The sequence below is a fragment of the Malaya genurostris genome, chromosome 3 (assembly GCF_030247185.1).
Source record: "Malaya genurostris strain Urasoe2022 chromosome 3, Malgen_1.1, whole genome shotgun sequence".
Classification (NCBI taxonomy): Eukaryota; Metazoa; Arthropoda; class Insecta; order Diptera; family Culicidae; genus Malaya; species Malaya genurostris.
Window position 1 is genome coordinate 213,592,346 of NC_080572.1, and position 16,652 is coordinate 213,608,997.

A 16,652-nucleotide genomic window follows, 5' to 3' on the forward strand; every position below is an offset into this window, starting at 1 on the left:
CAGTCGGAGCTTTTGATGAACGAAGCACTTCGCTTCGGTAACATTCGTATGGAATGTGAAGTTTCGGGTATGAAGCTTTGAGCCGAACGAGGTGCTATGTGGGTGGGTGGGTGTATTTTTTGCTTTGTTGTTCGACTCGGCACAGCAACTTTGTGCGCCAAACGAAGTTAACAGGCAGAAAAACCGGCTTCCTGCGAGACGAACGGCAGCCAACACACAGGTAATCATGCTGGCTCTGGGATGGATGCTGTCTGAGTCCTGCTGTTGGGAGTCAGTGAAGGAAGCAAGGTGCCAGGCGGATGGATGCTACATTACACGACTCTTGCTGGCTGAGTTGATGTTGTTCCTGCTGCTCGCTGCTCGAATGAGAGCAAACTTCCTGCCACACAGTTAGTCAGTCAGTCTTCTGTGCAATTTTGACCTGTACGGCCGTGTGCTGAAACGCTTTTTGACACAAATTTTCTTGTTCCGCCATTCAACTTTCCAAAACATACAAATCATCCCTCGTTGCAATACGCGTTACCCGGGAAAAAAATAGAACGGACTAAGAAAAGTTAGTCATAACTGTGCGCATTCTGTGTGTGTAGAATTTCACCGGTCTGAACCGAAAGCAAACGGAATCTAATTACCCGGAAGTTCTCCGAAGCAAGCGTTTTACACTACCCCTCTCTCGAGGGAGCAAACCGGCAACTAGTACCGCCATCAGAAGTCCAATTATTATTGGCAAATCGAGTCAACCAAATTGGTAATTGATTTTCGTTCGCTATCTCCTCAATCATTCGAGCTCGCACATCATTATCACATCGTCACCATCCCGTTTCTCGTTCATCAACACCGTCCCTGTCGATGCACAGGATCTTAAAGGCATAGCTAGCCCCCAGAGCCATCGACTGAGTGAAGCTAATCTCTGCTCGAAGCATCCGAGACTGGTAAAGATTTTTATAAGCTTGTAATAGCATCACTCCAGGGCATACGGATTCGGTTACACATACACGCTGCTCGGTGTACTCGGCGAAGAAAAGCAAGTCGGTTAAACAAACGTTCAGGAATATCCTGCAGAGGAGAAAGTGGCTCGAGCAGAAGAAAAAGTCTGTTTCAGAGGAAATCGTAATCAGTAGACAAATTAGTCGGATATCAGCACTTAGCCAAGTGCACTCTTTTAGTGATTTGTAACTTCTACGTGTGTGTCTTAGTAGATAAGTGTAATTGTAGAAATATTTTTCGAGCAACTTCAAGCAAACAAACATCCTAGAGTAGTTTGTACTATTGTGTACTTGATAAACAATTGGTAGAATACAAAAACAACAACAAAAAGAAAAAAAATCGTACCACCCAGGATTCAATTATCTTGTAAGCTCATAACAGTGAAATTTAATCATATACCGTTGATTTGATTCCGAACGAACAAAGCCATCCTCCTACCCACAGGAAAAGTTGAAAAGCAATAACTACTCTGTGCTAGCAAACATTCCAGTAATTGAGGTTTCATTTCATCACATGAAAACGTCGTTGTTATAATCGATTGTTTTATAAATAGAAGGCTACCTTCCGAGATAAAGGAACACAAGGATTTTGGACATACTCCAACCTTACGACCAGTCAGCAAGGGTGTAAGTTTTCGACGTCGGAGAAAAAATCAACAGAACAACAAACTGCTAGAGGCGGCTCACCTTGTTGGAAGATAAGAAAAAGAAATATTAGTGAATTGTGACAGTGGCTAGCTACGAAGGCTAGCATCGAAATATCCCCACCGTTGCTCGGACTGTTGGAGCCTATTGAAAAAAAAACTCAACAAAAAGAAACCAAAATTACTTCCTGACTCGTCACGTGCTTCCCCACTTGACACAGTTGGGACGGCTCATGTCTTTGTAGAACGTTCGGCTGACACGGCGGATACAAGTAAGTACAAGCGCGCAATTTGTATCGTTGAAGATGTGACATTTATCTTCACGATTATCGGTAATCTAGTCCGAATTACATTTCTTTCTGACGGCACAAACCTGTAGCAAAATCGTTTGGGGGGGAAGCGCAAAGCACAATGCCTCACGTTGATGTTGTAGCTTTAAGGGAATTTCAGAATGAATATAATGAGAAAAAAATGGCTTCTATTAACTGGAAAAAAATGTGTAGAAAGAATTAAATACTGGCGTGCAGTAAATTTGTATTGGATTTAAAAAATACAATATTCTAAAGACTGCTTTTTTGGTACAGCTATAGAAAAGAGCTAAAAGAGATTCATCGAATATGAATAGACTGTTTATAACGAACCACAAAGTTTGTTACGGCAATTAGCATTAGTCACTGTGTCACCTGACTTGGAATCTATTAGCACAATATACTACTCATATGATTGTTTTGTGCATAGTTAGTTCTGTAAAACATTATATTTTTTGAATATGATGGGAGCGGGTCACTTCGCCGAAAGCCATTTCGCCGAAAGTGGTTTCGCCGAATAGGTCATTTCGCAGAAAATCATGCGGTGGCCTCTTGCATACAAACCTGTAACCGCTTCGATTGCCCGGTCTACTCAAAGCTAGGTTTCTTTGCTTTAGCTAGGTCCAAACGAGCGGCAGCGAGGTCGGACAGCACACGAATCAAATCGATGTGGCGAAGCCGCATTAGATATGTTTTCACTTAGTAAACGGAAAATACCACATACATTTGCTTGGTAGATATACCTAAGTCATTGCTTTGATGCTTAGTGGGTAATAGTCAACAAGTTTCCTTGGGAACTCCACTCGGAAGATCATGAATCAATCTTTATTCAAGAGTACAAGAATCAATATTTTTTCAAGAAGTACAATTGTATGTCAACAAAACGGGCGTTAACGTATTGTCATTCATTTGTTTTTATTTTAAATCGATTTCAATTATAATATTAAGGCAATAGCAGAAATCGGCGAAATGACCCTTTGGGTGATATGACATTCGGCGAAGTGGCCCATTCGACCAAATGTCATTCGACGAAATGACCCTTTCGGCAAAATTACTTTCGTCGAAATTACTTTCGGCGAAATGGTTTTCGCCGAAATGACCCTGATCCGAATATTATAATGCCTAAACTTTATGATTATTGAACATTATGAGTTTTTGAATTGTTCACCAAACGTGCATTTTGATTCTAGGATTAAGCCTAAAGGATCCATTACTTCACGCATCTCGGCTATATTCCACCTCATAAAGCTTAACTTAACTTAAGTCATTAACTATTTGAACACATTCTTTGAAATGAACTGTTTTGCCCATCTCTAGTTTGCACCCATCTACACATTTTTAGAGTTAGAAAACGAAGCTGTAAAAATTTGATTAATTATTATTCAAAACTAAAAAAAAAAAAATTTTTTGTTTCCAAAATCCTACTTTACTATGGGCCCCTTTTTAAAATTTACCTTGTACAAGTATAGGTAGAACTTAACCGTGAATATCTCTTGTTCTATTTAAAGCAGCAACATAATTTCTTCTTCATACCATCAAAAATATGTTCAGCAATTTATGATCAAATTTTCAGTACTATGAGATTTTCAAAAAAAACTCAAAGTTGAAGTTTTCTAAAATGTTTGGTATGAAATAGCATTAAGATGAAAGTCAGTGCTAAAATAAGGCGCGCATAATTTCAACCGCATGAATTGAACGAATCATCGCACAAAGCGTGTCGTGCAAAACTGGCACATAGAAATACGGAATGATTTCAGTGATTGAGCGCAGTACGCTTACGACACTTTTTGTTCGCTAATAAAGAAGACAATAACTGTGGATAATTATAAACCATGAGTTTTTTTAATGCTCTTATTATGTTGTAGCTGTGGAACCTCCCCAAAGCAGCAAAAAACGAAAAGGTTGTTTTTTGGGGTTGGGTATTTTATATGTAGAAAGTGTGGGCAATTTGAAAATAATTGATAAAGTAGTTTTTAAATGACGATGGACACAGACTTTTTAAAACGTGCTTTCGAGAATAATGCGTTTGAAGTTTATTGTCTATAACACCGAAGGAAACAATTTATTTTCTCAGGGTCTAACACTTTTGAAAAATCATATCTTGTATTTTTTCATAATAAAACATTTCTGGAATGTTTTGTCAAAGTTACTCGAAGGAGAACTCTTGGGCCTGTGCGCCAAGTATTTTCGCAGTATGAGATAAGAAAATTTGACAAAAAAAATGCAAATTTGACAAAACAAATGTTAAGAAAATTCAAAGAATTAATAAATGATTTTTCAAAAGTGTTAAATTCTATCTGCTCCCTGAACATAAGCGAAAATAATGTTTTTAATTTTAAGTGCAAAAAAGACAGGTGCATAATGTCAGAGACATAACTGGATATGAATGCGAATCAAATTGACAATTGACATTGAATTTTTTTCTTCAGTTTGATTGAATTTTATGCTCACTTAAAAAAAGGCCGTCTACTGATAATGACTTGATGTCGATTATAAATTTTTCTACGTTTTTTGTTTTGCCCCTCTAAGGATATCGTCCAAGTACCATGCGCCCGGGTGGTATTAGGAAATTTTTGATGAAAATTTTGAAAAATTTGCCAAAACCAGAACATACACATCTTTGAAAAGCTTTCGTCTATCTGCTGGGCAAAAATGGCTGAAAAATTTGGAGGACTTTCTAAGTGTTATCAAAAATAGCTCTGAAAAATGAGTATTTTTGTGATCTTTCACAATTATTACACACATTCAAACTGAAGTGGATTTTTATTTATTTATTTATTTATTTTTTCAGTTCATTGCAAAATTAATCTTATTCTGTGGAAAACTTAGAAAACTTTACAAAACTAACATTATTCCGTTTATAAATTGAATTAGCATCGTTGCGAAATAATTTGTATTTCATTTAGTACTTCCAAATCGTCAAAATGCAACGAAATCGGTTATATGAAATTCGTTGATTTTTTATGAAAAGCATGAAAAAATATGTCTAAATGTAATGCAGTCAGAAAAGGTTAAAAAAAAATTATCATATTATCGCATTATTTTTCCAAAGAATTGTGAAAGATCACAAGATCACTCATTTTTCAGAGCTATTTTTGATAACACTCGGAAAATCCTCCGAATTTTTCAGCCATTTTTGCCCAGCAGATAGATAAAAGTTTTTCAAAGGTATGTATGTTTTTTGTTTTGGAAAATTTTCCTAAATTTCCTAAAATTACCCGTGCGCATGGTACTTGGACGATGGCCTTAAGTGATGGTAAAAAATATTACTGCTCTCTAATTCCGGAACCAAAAGTCGGTTTCAGATGAAATTCTAAAAGTTGCAAAAGATTTTTTTTCGTGGATAATCACAGTTTTTATTTTGAACAACTACCAAAATTAAAAAAAAAAAACAAATATATCAAACAAAATTGTAGGGGTTTAGAAGAGAATCTACTACGACTATGTTACTTGGAGTTTTGGATTTCTGATAATTTTGCGCTGAGATACTGTGGTCATGATTTCTAAAACCCAAAAATTTGAGTGAATTTTTCGGTGCTTTGGTTAAAAAAGTAACAAAATGAAAGTCAATAGAAACACCCTAGCTCTATCAATATGGCAGTCCAAGCTCTTTAAAATATGGTATAACGATACAAATGCCCGTTGGGGGCAGATTTCACATGTTTGCCTGGTTTATATGGTTATAAAAAATTGTGTTTTTAAGGTGTTATATGCAAAAAAACCCTGTTTTAATCCACCTAGTGGTTTCATGAAGTCTTTCTCGTACAACATTATCTTCCCAATTTATACAAAACTACCAGGATCAGCCCCATGGGGTTGTTCGAGCCGTTGATGTGGAACAAGGCAACCAAGGCAACCAAATAGTTCAATCAATCGTCACACTTGAATTCGCAAATGCACGAGAGATTGCTCAGATGATCTTTATTAGGAACCAAAACCGAACACGCGAACCCAGAATATAGACTCTATTTGTCGTGATTCGTATTTGTTTTGTAGCCGACGAAATTACATTACATAGCCCAAATGTATGCAATTATATGTTTGTACACTCTAGCGATACGGATTTAAGCTTCTTTTCGCCAAACTTGTGTTCAAGTTTTGTATGCAAGCAGTTATTTTTATAGCGTTTCTCTACCATTACTACCATTCTGCGATTTCGGTTGAAGCGATAAACTTTTTCTCATTATCAATCGAGTTCATCTTATATAAATTGGAAGTTAATCTTATGCACTCCAAATTTAACCTGCGGTAGTTGTCAATTTCTCAGGCGAAACAGCATAACATGGAATTTCATCCGAACTTGCATGATACAAGATCAGAGCATACCAATAAAAGCTTCAAATTGTTTTATGGCACTTTTTGTCTTGCTGTCTAGCAACAACCTACCTCTAGCAAGCTATGCGTGACACTGAAACGTTAGCTATAACTTCGCTTCTATTTATAGATTCGCGTGCTTCCAACAGCTTCGCTTTTGCATCAATTGACCAATCAGAGCGATGCATTCCCTTTGATATATCGCTCACTCCTTCAAAAGCGTCGTCTATGGCAGGGAAATCCGGTATGCCAAAGATTTTTTGCAGACAAAATAGGACACTGCTAGCTATTAATCAACATTTAAATGATATAATATAAAAAATACATGGCTATTAACATTCAAATCAATACGTAGAAATAATTCCAATCAAATGGTGACATGATATTAATAATTGATACAAAATTGACTGAGCTGTAATTGTTCAAAACCTGACCTCATTTCTACGTGTAGTTTTTCTTGAGTTTCTGATTTGCACCACTATATAGAAAATAAAGATGTGTTCCACATAAAAAAAATGAGTCGATGTAAATTTGTGTTTGTGCAAATCGGTGCAGCCATCTCTAAGGAAATCAATTGTGTTCCGTTTTGAAGCTTTTACCACTATTTCCGACACTTCCGAAAGCGGGAACTGGAAACCGATATAGCCGAAGTCGGTTCGTTCAGTAAGCAACCATCATAACCTACAAATTGAAATAGTTTTGAGTAGATTTTAAAAGAGATACTCTATAGTTCTCGAACCGATAATTGGATTCGGATAAAATTTAATCGCGTTCTATAGTACCATAAGACTTTTCATTTGAATCTAAGTTTAAGAAATTCGGTTTAGCCATCTCTGAGAAAATCGAGTACACACATACATGCACACACAGACGTTTTTGCGATCTCGACGAACTGATTCGAACTGATGATACTTCGCTCTACGGGCTTCGGTTTAAAAGTCGGTTTTCACAGTGAATGCATATCCTTTCTAAATAAAAAAAAGTAAAAATTAAATAGTGCAATACTACTGTTATTGCAGTTATTCGTAGCTATTGCTCCAGTTTTAATCGTACCCGTTAAGCTAATGAATTAAAAAGATCTCTTTCTATTTAATAGTTTCAGTATATGAGATGAATGGTTGAGCTAAGATGAATGATGGTATCGTTGCCCTTTTTAAAGGGAAACTAACTTTGAACTTTCTCTAAGCCCATGATTTTCTTCTATATTAATTGGACTGCATCATTTTCTTTAACAGATACTGCCAAACATTCCTAGTGGTGCATTCTCAAACAATGAAAAATAGTTCCACTGCTTGAAGCTAGCCTTTTGAGAAGATATTTTTGTTGCAAAACAGTTGACAGATTTGAATTCCATCCCTACTACTTTTGACATCTACTTTTGAGGGAGGTTTTCGATGGAACTTGAGAGCATAATATCAATTTCAGTGATGCGCGAGATAGCAAAAAAAATAATTGAATTTCATCATGCTCGCTGTCTTTCAAATAAACGTCTTACCGTTTTGAGTGCGAACAGGAATGCTGACATCGAAACTTTGAACCGGCAGGTGGAGAAATAATAGAAGCAGATAATTTCCCATTCAACAGCGTCATCGCATTTAAATTGCTGGTCTAGTCTTTCGAGAACGGGGGCTACGGAGATCGATTCGTTTCTGCTTCACGGGATACTTGTAACCAAATATTACAGCTGCTTGGAGAAAGATAGAGAGAGAGAGATTTGATCTGTTGAGGAAGAGTGGTGTGAAGGACCTAAACTAAGCAGTAAATTTTGGTCGTGGAAAGCAGTAATATTGACACAGGTCTGAAGGGTTGCAAATTAACAACTAAACAGTTCGAGAGAAATGTGATTTACAAATCAACCCTTCTTGTTACTGAGCGCTCTTTTATATTTTCCGTGCGATTGAACCTTCATCAGTGTCAGATTTTTCCGTTTCCGGTACGGTCGCCGGTCTGCAACTGTTTCACTTAATTTTAATTAATCGTCGATGAGCAGCTCATAAAGTAAAACTCTTTAATTGGAAAAATTCCTTTCTAATGAAAACTGTTTGTATTTGATTTGCGGTAAAATTGTTAAAGCTTTAGAGATTTTCATCCGTATAAGATCGAAAAAAAAACATACTTTTCAATGAAAGCATGAATTGACATTTTAAAAAAGTATTCGATATCGCATCCTCTCACCATCATTTTGATTACACAATATCAGCACGCATATGAAGATGCAGAAACAACAGTATAATCCATCAAAATAAAAACAGAAAGGCTTTGATTCAAGCATAATATTATTCTTCTCTTTATGTTGTTTACTTATCTCATTGAACATATTATTCAACAACAAACCTGGAACGAGAATCTGAAAACAATTAAAATCGATTCAATTTTATTGGCTACCCAGCACAGAATCGATCGAATGCTTTGTGTACGGCGTCAATACATTTTGCTCTAGGAATAATTGTATTCAGTTTTTGAATGCAATCCCCCAATCGAACTATTTATCGGTAGCAATAACTTGAATGCTGATTGAAAATATCAGATTGCTGGTCGTGGTTAGATTTCAAACTTACTTCTATGCAGGCACGTACCCAGAGGGGGGGCCGAAGGGGCCCGGGCCCCTTCCGAAATCGAAGTAAAGTAATTTCCATTTTGGGTTTTTTAACTTTTATTTCCGGAATCAGGAACAGAAATGAATTTTTTGGTTATCAACTAACAAGATGTGCTAATTAGAAGATTTTATCAACCAGTTTTAAATAGCCCGCTTCTTTATGCAATCGAATTTATTTTCGAGGCTCAAAAGTCGGGTTTCACAGTGATTACAATCAATGTCAAACTTAAAGGAAATGGTACTGGATGATCAGAAAGTATCATTATGATTAGTACTGAGCAAACATATCATAGTTTTAGCAAGATTCTGCGAATGAAAAAGATGTCCTGCCGCTGGATGTTGCACTTGCATACTCAGGATAAAAAAGATGAACGCGAGCACGCTTCAGAAGCATGTTCGCCTATGCTGATAATGATGGTGTCGGTTGGTTACTGTTGACTTACTCCATTATTATACGCCAGAGAACAGGACATTACCGATTTCGGTAATATAAGTATAAGTGTGAATTATTGAAGCGATTGAAAATCGGTGTGAGCTCTTAGAAATTTATGTGAGTTCCGTTTCGAAGTTTTTGAATGCTACTAAGAACATTTTTCTTTTGTTACATCATCACTCCCAATTAGGAATTTAAATTTTATACTCATCACCCTGTAAAATTTCAAATATATTCATGCATATATTCCCCTGAAAATCTCAAATATATTGAAAAATTTTAACTCGAAAAAAAGTACGCGAACTCCCAATTTTGTTTAAAGAATGAAACAAGGAATTGGTATAGCGAACAAAAAAAAAAAGATCGCGGAAATTTAAAAAATCGGTAAATTTTTACAAACGTCTACTAAAAACGTGATTTTCAAAAGTCTACAAAAAAGTCTGCAACTGAAACATGTCTACAGCTTATTTTATAAATCTGCTGATTTACAAACAAATCTGCAGGCATCTCTGATCCAGACACGGAAGTTGACTCGATGAAATTAAATAGGATCACGTGGGATTATAAGGCACTTCATTTGAATATAAATTTGTTAAAATCAGCTTGACCATATGTTCGACAAATAACCAACAAATTTTGCAAAACTAGAAGAGCTTACTGAATAGTTTCGAAATATTTGTTCCTTCTTACATCGTGACTTATAAGAACACACCATTGAAATTGAAAGTTTTAATACTCATCACTCAGCTTTTCCAGAACTAGAAGTCGAATTCGAACTATGGGACTAGGACTAGAAGAAATGTAAAAATCGATCCCTTCCCTTTGACACATAGAAATTTTCGCTTAAATCTCTCATTGTCCAATCCGAAATATGTGAGTACATATTCACTTAAAATGCAACATACTTGCACTCACTCTTCAATAAAAAATAAAACAAAAATACTAAATGCACAAGAATCATCACTTAGACGCATTATTTCTTATTTGTGGGCCCCTCCCGAAACAAAATCCTGGGTACGGGCCTGCTTCTATGAGCTGACATGCATCTTCAAACGATAAAACATATTTTTTATATTTGGTGAAAAGAATTATGACGTGCACAAAAAAATTAAAATATTTGTTATTTTCAATCTGTTAAAAAAAAACCAAATGATGCAAAGGCGTGAAAATGTTGAGCTTTTTTTCAAAATGACGATGAAAACCATATTGGTGATAGCTATACCGATACCGGAGATAGTTGTCAAAACAATCTTAAAATGAGCTCGTTTTAATTTCTCAACACGTCTTTTTTTATTTAAAATACACATGGAGCGAAAAAGAAGCTTTACAGTAAACAAGCTGCATCGCAGCACATTGGCGGAATGCATCTCAACAACAGGAAAGATACAATCGCCCTCCCTTCGCTAAGGTTTGAAATTTTTATTGAATATATATTAACCAGATGTGATGTCCATTATTCTTTAATAAAATGTAGGTTCACTCATTACGCACAATTTGACGTATGTTTTCGTTTCTCATCTAAGAAGATATCAGGAGGATATTCGAATTAATTTCAGACATCTCATCTGCTTTAAAATTCTATCGAGAGAACGACACAAGCGATAAGTTGAGCAGTCAAAATAAACAATTTTCTTTGCATATTATAAAAAGTCAACAGTCTTATCCCAACTCGATTTTGATGAAATAATGAGCTTTTCTTGGAATGCCTCGCTTGGTTTATTGGTTATCTTGTTCGTCATTTGCAGCGTTCGTTTGATTTCACCATTACGACATCTACAAAGTGCCCTGAGTTTCTTTTCTATACATTTGCAACTTCCACTCAACAATCACGCAATATTTGTTGAGTCAGCGAAAATAAGGGCAATTTATCAATTTAATGAACGATTCGAACGAATTCCTCCTAATGCCTAAGTACCACTGAAGTGTCTCTCGAATGTAGTGGCAGCATGAGTTGCAATTTGTCAGTCACATTGAAAGACCTTGATAGACGGACTTAAATCATAGTCAACTGTAATCTGTACTGTGAAAGTGACTGTCAAATCAGATACTCGATAGTTCTGTGGCCAAGTAGAAGTATACTCAGTCGAAGACAGACGACTCTTTTGGTTTTCGCTCTCAATTTTCTATTCCCTGTAAAAGTCAAAATCAAAGAGAGTACTTACATAAACATAAATCGATAAAGTTCTTTATTCTTTGCAAAAAGTCATCTAACTTTAAGTTTATTAAAGTAAATAAATATATTCCAATATACATACTGTTCGACTATTATTTAGTCACATCGTAATCAAGCAATGACAACAAAAATGACGATTATCTCAATTGCATAGACAATCAATAAGGTTTGACATACCGGCTCTTGGACACTCAATACATGGTGATTTGTAGAGCCTGGTTGGCAGCTTTCCAGTGACATAAATTATCCAATTTTTATCATACAATGTTACTAGTTGATAGTGACAGATATCAGCTCTGGTGGTAGATAGCTTAATCTTTTATAACTATTTTTTTTCAAACTTCCCGTTTCGATCTCAACTCATCAGTTCATAAAGCTTGCTTCATTTAGAATTAGAACAAACTTTTGCTCATATTGTGGCGCTCCTGGTGGACGGATTTGGAAGTTCTTGGCGCCCACGTGTCGGGAATTTTGTCAGCTTCACGTATGATTTTTGACATTCCGCAAATCGACTGTACATTGTAAACAATCAACATGGAAGCCGAAAGAAGGGAAAAAATTGTGCACAATTATTTGGAAAATCCATTGTGGTCTGCATCTAGACTAGCTAAACAGCTGAAATTGCCCAGAAATACCGTGTGGCGCGTCATCAAACTGTATAAGAAAACATTGACGACGATTCGGAAGCCTCAAGCCAATCGTCGGAGTGGAACTGTCGACCGGAAACTGCGTGGTAAGATTTTGAAGACGATTAAGAGAAATCCTAATCTGTCGGACTGTGATTTGGCCAGAAAATTCGGTGCTGCCCATAGTACCGTGAGGAAAACTTGACTCCGGGAAGGAATCAAGTCGTATCGAGCTAGCAAACAGCCAAATCGGACCATAAAACAGAATAGTGTGGTCAAAATTCGTGCTCGGAAACTATATGACCAGGTGCTGACCAAGTTCGACGGGTGTCTTCTGATGGACGATGAAACCTATGTCAAGGCTGACTTCGGGTTAATCTCAGGTCAAAAATTTTACTTGGCAATGGCTCCAGCCAAATTTAAATTTGTTTTTGCCGACAAATTTGCAAAAAAAAATTATGATTTGGCAGGGCATTTGCGGCTGTGGCAAAAAAAAACGAAAGTTTTCGTTACAAATAAGACAATGACATCGGAACAATACTAAAAAGAGTGTCTCCAGGACGAATTTTGCCGTTCATTCGATCCCACGACCATCCCGTAATGTTTTGGCCAGATTTGTCAAGCTGTCATTACAGCAAAGTCGTTCAAGAATGGTATGCAGAGAAAGGGGTCCAGTTTGTTCCGAAAAACCTTAACCCACCCAACTGCCCCCAGTTTCGCCCTATTGAGAAATACTGAGCAATCATGAAGAGGAGACTCAAGGCAAAGGGAAAGGTTGTCAAAGTAATCAATCAGATGACGACCTGGTGAAATAAGATAGCTAAAACGATGGACGAAGAAGGTGTGCGCCGCCTAATGAGCCGTGTGACAGGAAAAAATCGACAATTCTTTCGAAACCGTGACGAATAATTTTATCCGTATTTTTTAATAAAAGTATGAAGAAAACGCTACATTTGCATAAAAAAAGATCTTGAATTCAATAATAAAAAACTGAGATACAGGCAACTGTTTTTGTTCCAATTCTATCTGAAGCAAGCTTTAAGCATTTATTGTTGGAAATCACATGATTCGATGACAAAACGTAAAAATAAGAAAATAGTTTTGAACCTTTAGTACGGAATGGTATCCATGCGGTACCGAAACCTTTAAATGACTACTACCAGTTGACGGCCAGAAAGTCGTAACTAAGTCTCGTTCTTTCGGCACATCGATAAAGATAAGGCACTTCAGGGCAAAAAAGTAGCGTTAACTTTATATTCCTTAAGCCGTTCGTGTTCAACCGTTAGGTGGGGTTAGTAGTTCAACGCACGGACTAATGACTGTTAAAGCACTAATGAGTTGAAGTTGAAACGTAAAATTTAATTGTATCTAGTCAAATCTTTATATATTCTACGCGAATGACTAAACGCTTTTTTGGACACTCTTGAGTTTTTTGTCTGCAGCTGCAAAACGCTTGCCAAATCTTTTATAGCAAACCCTTCAATACAAACATGTTTATACCCGTTTGGGACGTATTCCTAACTACGTATCTGTAGAAATTTTTAATTATAATTTTTGAAAATTTTGTATTTGATTCAGCAATTATTTAACATGTTTCATAACAGCTATATACAATGCCTCTTTTGATAGTTTGACAAGTTTTTAAATTGTTTTAAACCTCACAGAAACCTTTTGCACGGACTAATGACTTATCATGATTTTGGATTTATCATAAATTTTTTAACTACATTGCAACTGTGATGTGTGATTTGATGTGCAGTGAAGCCACCATTAGTTCAAGGTCAAGGGATACGGGTAGACTTACAGTATTAGGTGAGACCGGGGCTAGAACAGACACGGGGTTAAACAGGACAACTAAAATATTTTATAAGCCTGCAATAATTCGAATCAATGAATTGACTTTGTAAACGTGCTTTAATGTGACAGACAGACGCTAGTCTCACGAAATGTTAAAATTAAAGTATCCCGAGATTTGGCACTTCATTGTATTTTCGTTAGTTGGAAGGTTTCTGTGAAAATGTTCATGTAAATAGTAAATTTCCATATACCTAAGACAACGTTTCACAATTTAATTTTTTTAGTAAAGACCATGTAAGAAGATATAGGCTTCCTTGAGTGCATTCGCGTAGGTACGCCATTTCGTATAACAAGACAAAAAAAGAATTCCTATGTATCGCGTCATGTATTTTCGAATGTACTATTATAACTGAATATTCAACATATATTGGAATCTTGACACTAACGTTTTGATATTCAATGGTATCCAATTCGTGCTCTCAATGGAACTATATAAACACCGAGTTACTAGTATTATTTTGATGAAGTTCTGCTACTTTTTTCTGTATAAGTACATTTAGTTTTTGACGAAGCATTGATTTTATGTTCCATAGGTATACAATGGAAAAGATTGAAACCAACAGTAATCTGATTTAGCTATATTAGTTATGCACCATGCGTTTCCTTCCAATTGAGTTTCAATGGAGACGCATGGTTGAAAATAAATTGTAAAGTAGTGAAGAAAGACTCCAAAAAGTTAACTCACTTCGATTTCTCAGCGATGCTTGAACCGATTTTCACAAACTGACAGAAAGAATGGAAAAGTTTCAAAGCATTGAAGTTTATTAGAAAAGACGTGGATTGAAATGCTTCTCGATGTATGTTAAATTTAAACAGTCGGTAGTGTAATAAAATTGTACCGGTAGTGTCATCAATAAAAACAGCATATAACATTCATATGCATGTTGTGAAGCATATTTCATGCTGCTGTATCGAACTTTTTTACTCATTATTAACCTTGAATTTCAAATACTAAAGTAACAGTTGCACAGGATTTCGTTGGTTTGTTTAATTTCGATCAATTGTTTCAATAGAAATAGTCCATGAGTGGTTAATCAACTAGCTGATATTGAAACGAAATCTGTATACCTGTAATAACTATTCGAAAGTAATATTTTTTTTCACTAAATTTATTATATACTGATATGAAAAATGGAATAAATTTTTTGAAAAGTCAGTAAAGTCTTCTAGTAGTCAGGTTTTATTAGTTTATAGCCAAATAGTTATCTAAAAGTTTATATACAAATAATTATCTAAAATTCCATTGAATGCGGTTCCGACTTCCGGTTCCGAAAGTACAGGATGGTGGAAGGTAATTGACGACAAAAATAAAAATAATATTTTCAAAAGAGATTTTAAAACTAGGTCTTGCTAATTGATGGCCGTAAAAACTTATTACAACTATGACGGGGCTCCGGTTCCGGAAACAGAAAATTCAATTTGAAACTCGTACTGACCATTGCACCAAAAGTCTTGGCATTACATTCCTTTTGTGGAATTTGGCCTTTCTGCTTCAACAGACTTCGCAGCCGATTCTCAGTGTACAGAATCATTGCATGAGTAGTACTATGGATCCTACTGACACTAAGACTGCTGGCTTGTACCACACATTGCACCACTAGATGGATTAAAACAGGTTTTTCCTATAGCAGAGATTCATGATATTATACTTTGCAGATGAGTTCAAACTTCGTCATGCATGTGATATCGTATGTTCGAGCCCCGACTTGGAAGGATTCTTATTGTCAGTAGGATTGTAGCACCAGCCATGCCATTAGTTCTGTACGCTATGAATCGGCAACGAAGTCCGTTGAAACAGGTCAAATTCCATTAAATTCCATTACTTCTATAGAATTAATACCGTTGCTCCGCAAGGAATTGGTTACTCGGAGTTGTTCACAGAGAAATGGTCCTTAAATGGCAGTGAATAAACAAAAGTATATACCGGAAAATCAATGTGAGAATTGTGCGCTTGTTTTATGATCGATGTGCACCATTTCTCTCTAGTTTATCATTCAATTGTAAAACAAGTGAGAAAAATTTAAGTAGGTTGTTTATTTCGTGGATGATTTTCCCTAACAAAGACCAAAAGTTCGACTTGCTTTGCCACTACTGGCTTCTATTTCATCGAAACGACACTTTTAGCCCATCCATGACGCAGATTCTCGCACACTTGTACTGTATCGACTTTGATATCTGCTTTTCGTACTAAGAGTAGAGTTTTTTTTCTGTACCCGTTCGAAGTTTTATTTTCCGCCTTTCGGTTTGCTTCATAGATCGACTTTTGTTCACAAAGCGAATTCTCTCTCGTTATTATCAAATGGCTGAGACTGGTTCGGAGGATGCAGCGGGGCGCAGGAATGGCGGCACGACGTCGAGAAAACGAAATAATGTATATTGGAAGTGAAACGAAAGTCAGGATCCCGTAGAAAACCAGAAAAGAGCAAGCAAATCGAACTCTGATTGCTTCACCTTTCCTTTGAAGCTGAAGCTACAGTAGAATTCTACTGCAAAATCCGGACCGAACTGTGCAAGTGCGAAACAACCGACCTGAAGAACGGTAATTGCGGAACTGGTCGGATTCCGTCGGGAACGGCGAACGGCGAACGGCACCCGGAGCGGAAGGATAAGAACAAACCACGTTGAAAGATGAAAAGCGAATATAATAAATCTGAAAATAGCATAGATTAAAGGAATTTGCTGACTGTTTGCATGGTTGGTAGGATGATTTCATGCGAT

The 16,652-nt window shown here is 36.4% G+C and overlaps 1 protein-coding gene across 9 annotated transcripts in view; it reads left to right on the forward strand.

Moving 5' to 3' along the window:
* The first annotated feature begins 415 nt into the window (after nt 1-415).
* LOC131434773 (poly(rC)-binding protein 3) overlaps nt 416-16,652 on the forward strand; it is a 731,715-nt gene continuing 715,478 nt past the window's right edge. For all 9 annotated transcript variants that reach the window (XM_058601873.1, XM_058601870.1, XM_058601869.1 and 6 more), the window contains exon 1: nt 416-1,899. The gene's annotated coding sequence lies outside the window, so the exon portion shown is untranslated. The remainder of the gene's footprint in view (nt 1,900-16,652) is intronic.